Raw genomic sequence first — 6,161 nt, 5'->3', positions numbered from 1 at the left:
GCCGGCTGCCTGGAAGGGGCAGGCACGAGAGCACCAGACCCTGAGCGTTCTCCAGCAGTGCCGACCCAGAGGATGCTGCCTCCTGGGAACTTGGCAAAGACCTCCAGATGCAGCTGTGGTCCAGATGCCCAGCACCCCTTCCTTTCCACTCCAGGGGACTGAGTGGGTTGGGCAAGGGGAAGAAATGCCCAGATGGTGGCTAATCCAGACATGGCCCTGGGGTGAGATGGTGCCACCACTTCAAAGCCAGGGCTCTGTCTCTCCAGCCCAGGAGACAGACAGCAGCCTCTCCAGCCTAGACATCCTCTTCACCAATCCTGCTTGAGCGGTCTCAGTCAATGCCCTCGGAGGGCAGGACCCACCTTACCCCAAGGCATATTGCAGGGTCCTTTTGTCCCTGCTTTGCTGCAATTGAGGAATTGAGAATGGACACAGAGAAAACCCAATGGCAGAGAATGAAAGAGGCAGAGAAAAAAGAGAGACCGAAAAGGGGACAGAAAAAAAGAGTTACAGTGAAAAAAGAATGAGAAATAGAAAGGTAAAGAGATAAGAGAGAATGAGAGAGAGGCAACGATGTGGGTGGGGGAGGACAGAAATAGACAGAGAGGGGGCAGAAACAGAAGAAAGAGCGAGAAATCGACTTAGAGAAGAGACAGAGAAGCATGAGAGACCAGGCAGGAGGCTCCAACGGTGCGCACCCAGGACGGGCAGCCCAAGCTGCGGCAGGCGGCAGCCTAGGAGGCTGGGGACCTCTGCAGACACCCTGGCCCACCTGGCGGCGCAGCGACTTTAACGGTCCCCTTGGTGCTGTTGGCATCTGACGTCCCGGGCCCCACAGCCCCCTCCCCTTCCAGCCAGGCCAGACTTCTGCAGGGAGGCTCCGTCTGCTGCTTGATGGGCTTTTCTCTCTTGCCCCTCTCTCTCTGCTTTCACCTGAAGCGTGTAAGCCTGGGCTGGGCGAATGGTCAGGATAGTGATGTGGCAACAGGGCAGGGATTCCAGGAAAAAATACTCATCCCCTACGGGAGATCCCAGACCCTGAAGCTTCTCTCTGCCTTCCACATCCTGACATATTAAGGCCACCTTGCATCTGGAGAGTATTTTCTGACTGTTTTCCTTACAACACCATCCAGCCTTGGAGTAGACAGTTTATATGGCCCATCTAGTGAGCCCCTGCTATGTGCCAGGCCCAGGGTTGAGTGCTTTACACACAAGCTCAGCCAACCCTCAGAAGCAGGTACTATAGCTCCCCATTTCACAGATGAGGAAACTGAGCCCCAGAGAGGAGAAAGAACAAGCCCAAAGTCAAGCCAGCCAGTCTGCAATCACGCCAGGATTTAAATCCAGATCTGACCCCAGGCCTGGTTAGTATCTAAAAAGGATGCCTTTTCCTCTCCTCTTCTCTTCTCTTCTCTTCTCTTCTATTCTCTTCTCTTCTCTTCTCCCCTCCCCTCCCCTCTGCTCCCCTCCCCTCCCCTTCCCTCCCCCCTCCCCCCTCCCCTCCCCCTCCCCTCCCTTTCTGTCCCCTCCCCTCCCCTCCCCTTCCCTTCCTTTCCTTTCCTTTTTTTATTTTCTTTCTTTTCATTTTTTGTCTCACTTTGTTGCCCAGGCTGGAGTGCAGTGGCGTGATCTCAGCTCACTGCAACCTCAATTCTCCTGCCTCAGCCTCCTAAGTAGCTGGAGCTACAGGTGCGCACCACCACACCTGGCTAATTTTTGTACTTTTTAGTAGGGATGGGATTTCACCGTATTGGACAGGCTGTCTTTCTTTTTTTTTCTTTTGAGACAGAGTCTCGTTCTGTCGTCCAGGCTGGAGTGCAGTGGCACAATCTTGGCTCACTGCAACCTCCACCTCCCAGGCTCAGGTGACCCTCCTACCTCAGCCTCCTGAATAGCTGGGACCACAGGCATGCACCACCACACTTGGCTAATTTTTTTGTATTAGCCAAAGATGCCATTTTCTAACCAAACCAAATATAGATGCATAAGGAAAAAAGCCTATGGTGATGTTCGTCATGATGCCATTCAAACACAGCCTATTCATTAGCAAATGAATTAAGCCCACGAATCTGGGTTCAAATCTCCATTATCCCACCCCCTCACTAACTAGGTGTTGGGCACGTTACTCAACCATTGTGTGCCTCATCTGTAAAATGGGAGAAATAACAGTGCCTACCTTGTAGCATTGCTGCGAAGATGAAATGAGTGAACATTTGTGGAGCCTTAGTACAGTGGCTGGCACACAGTATACACTCTAGGAATGTGTGTGTGAATGTGTTTGTGTGTACATGTGTGTACTTGTGAGAGTATGTATGCACTTGTGTATGTGTGTGCAAGTATACTTACATGCGTGTGTGTTTGAGTGTTCTTGGGTCACATGTGTCCCCAGGTAAATGTATGAGTATGTAGATAATGGATGTGTGTGTGTGTGTGTGTTTAAAGTCTTGTTGGTCTCTGAGTTGCTGAAGTCTTAGGTTAAGAAAGAGTTCAATTTTCTCCTGTTTCACTACGTGTATTCCCCAAAAATAACAAGCATTACTTTTGCAATAGAAGGGGATAGACTTACAAAAGAAAGGTGTTATATAAAAAACACAGGTGAAGAATTTGCAATCCTCAGACTATTCTTCTAGCAAGCTCTGAGGATTCCCAGGCTGAACCTAGTCTCGGGGCAGCAGGCCAAACCCCGGGCCAGCTGGTGAAGCAGGGCTGGGGGCTGGGACTGGGCTACTCCAGACGGGTCCTCTCCAGACATGTGGAATTCCCACCACAGGCAGCCCAGACAGTGCGGCTGCCAAAGCACACACCTTCCTGCTGGAGCAGTGACCTTCCTGCTGGATGCTGGGGAAGGTGGGGAGGGCAGAGCAGTGAGGGGTGAGGGCTGCGACCCCTGACCCCTATGGGGGCTCTCCCACTATGCCAGAAGGACAAGAGAGACTGGTTCGATCTAGCCCCATCTCTGCCTCCAGTGTGCTGGGTGTCTTGAGGCAAGTTCTTATCCTTCTTTGGGCCTTGGATGCCCCACTGAAGAAAATGAATTGAAACTGCTGCCCCCATTAAAGAAGGCTGTTCCCAGTTTCGCTTTGGTAGGTTTCCAATTCTGGCTCTTCTGACTACAACAGGCTGGGATCTTCGATATACCAGGGCAAATTCTGCAGCCCAGGGAAGGCAGACACAAACAGCCTTGGCACTTAGGAACCCAGGAGTGTTAACAAGTAAGCCCGGCTCTCTCAGAATGCATAGCACAAGCCACTCCTATGTAACTGGCACTTCGCACTGGCTCAGAACTTCACATCCTCAATTCACCTGGGCCTCACAGCTCCCTTTGGGGTAGTGACTCCACCCATTGTATAGATGAAGGTACCGAGGCATATGTGAGCCTCAGTGACTTGTCCTAGGGATGGAGACTGTGTGGTAACCTGGGTCCTAGCAGTGAACATCCTTGCACATGTGCAGAAGGTGCATGCATCTGCTGTACACACAACACACACGTATGTGTGCACACACACACACACACATGTTTGTGCACACACTCATATAAGCACATCCCTCCCACAAATCACAGAGAGCTCGTCCCCGCCAGGCCCTCATATCCTCTCCATTGTACACCACAGGTATCCTGTATAAATATACAGAAACCCACAGGTTACACACTTAAGCATGTCTACTACACGTAAGCTGATGGTATTAGCTACTTTCTCATAAGTGGCCAGAACTGTTTTAAGCACATTACATGTGCAATCTCATTTTAATCTTCAGAATAACCTGTTATAATCATCATCCACATTTTTATATACATGAAGAAACTAAGGCACAAAGAGGTGAGTCATTTGCCCCGGGTCACACATGCTGTGGGTGGGAGAGGTGGGACAGGCAACCCCATACTGCCTCTCCACAGTGTTGAGAGACAGACATCAAGGAAGACCCCGCAGTCCAGCCACGCAGACAAGACCACCATCGCCTACTCCACACATTCATGCGTCCACAGAAACCCAGAAACTCACTCTGGTAGCAAACACACAGCAACTTCCCAATCAGACCCTCTCTGCTGCCCCCATTGAAGAAAGCTGGTCCCAGTTGCACTTTGGCAGGTTTTCAGTGGGTAAAATATTAGGGGTGGGGCCAGGAAATAATCAGGGGTGGCCCAACTTATTATTATTTATTTATTTTTATTTTATTTCATTTTGAGATAGAGTTTCACTCTTGTTGCCTAGGCTGGAGTGCCGTGGCACAATCTCAGCTCACTGAAGCCTCTGCCTCCCAGGTTCAAGAAATTCTCCTTCCTCAGCTCCCAAGTAGCTGGGATTACAGGCACCCACCACCATGGCCTGGCTAATTTTTTGTGTTTTTAGTAGAGATGGGGTTTCACCATGTTGGCCAGGCTGGTCTCAAACTCCCTCCCAAAGTGTTGGGATTACAGGTATGAGCCGCTGCGCCCGGCCTATTTTTATTTTTATTTTAGTTTTGAGACAGGGTCTTGCTCTGTCGGCCAGGCTGGGGTGCAGTGGCACGATTATGACTGAGTGCAGCCTCGATCTCCCAGGTTCAAATGATCCTCTCGCCTCAGCTTCCCCGAGCAGCTGGGACTATAGGCACATGCTACCACGTGGCTGATTTTTAAACTGTTTAGTGAAGACAAGGTCTCACTATGTTGACTAGGCTAGTCTGGAACTCCTAAGCTCAAGCAATCCTCTTACCTTGGCCTCCCAAAGTGCTGGGATTACCTGTGTAGGCCACTGCACTTGGGCCAGCTCAAGTTAATGCCCCGGACATTTATCTCGCGTTAGGGTAAGAACGTCTTTCTCACCCTTGGATTTGACCAACTGGATTCAGCTACTGCTCCATCCTCACCCCTACTGGAATTCTCTCTGGGCTTGGACAAGCAAAGAGAACATTCTTCCAGAAAGTAGTAGTATTTGAGACAGTGCAGCTTGGTGGGTAATAGGGCAGGCTCTGCATCCAGACAGCCTGGGTTCATGGATCAATTCCATGGCTTTTTAGCTGTGTGACCATTAGCAATTTACTTAACCCTTCTGTGCCTCAGTTTCCTCATCTATAAGATGGGGCTATCTCATAGCATGGCTGTGAGGATTAAATGAGTTAGTACATCTTAAGACACTTGACACAATGCCTGGCACAGAGCAAGCAGTCAATAAATAATAAATAATAATAGCTAATAACAATAACTGTCAACATTTCTGTAGCACATACTAGATGCCAGACACTAAATGTCTTAGGGACATGACTTTGGGTAAGCCTCATTCCAGTTTCATGGGTTGGGTGTCAGGATCCCCATTCTATAGACAAGGAAGTGGGAACTCAGAGAGGTTAAGTAACTTGCTCAAGTTCACACAGCTAGTTCCAGTGGAAACTAGATTCCAAGGTCAGGTCTCTCTGACTCTTACCCAGTGTTCTTTTCACCCAGTCAAGTTGTTTTTGGCCGAGTGCGGTAGCTCACGCCTGTAATCCCAGCATTTTGGGAGGCTGAGGCGGGTGGATCACTTGAGGCCAGGAATTCGAGACCAGCCTGACCAACATGGCGAAACCCCATCTCTACCAAAAAATACAAGAAATTAGCTGGGCGTGGTGGCTCATGTCTGTAGTCCCAGCTACTAGGGAGGCTGAGGCACGAGAATTGCTTGAACCCAGGAGGCGGAGATTGCAATGAGCCAAGATTTTGCCACTGCACACCAGCCTGGGTGACAGAGCAAGACTGTCTCAAAACAAACAAACAAAAAAGTTGTTTTTGAGAAGAGACTGTGGGGCAAGAGCCTGGTGCTTGAGAGAGGAGACTGAGAAAGAGGGAAGGCCCTTAGAGATGATCTAGGTCATGTACCCATTTGTCAGTTGAAGAAAGAGGTTCAGAGAGGTTAAGTGATTTGTTCAAAGTCACACAGGAACAGGTAGACTCAGGACTGCAACCCAGATCTACGTTACTCCAAATCCAAGCAGGAGGAGGGAGGAAGCCAGAGAGAAGAGTGCATGAGTGGAAAACAGCAGCGAGGATCCAGGCTCTGAGGAAACTCTTTTTATTTTTATTATTTTTTTGAGACAGAGTTTCGCTTTTGTTGCCCAGGCTGGAGTGCAATGGTGCGATTTCGGCTCACCAGAACCTCCGCCTCACGGGTTCAAGCAATTCTCCTGCCTCAGCCTCCCGAGTAGCT

This window comes from Pongo pygmaeus, chromosome 21 (genome assembly GCF_028885625.2).
Source record: "Pongo pygmaeus isolate AG05252 chromosome 21, NHGRI_mPonPyg2-v2.0_pri, whole genome shotgun sequence".
Lineage (NCBI taxonomy): Eukaryota > Metazoa > Chordata > Mammalia > Primates > Hominidae > Pongo > Pongo pygmaeus.
The sequence above is the reverse complement of the archived record's forward strand: the minus strand, read 5'-3'. Positions refer to the sequence as shown.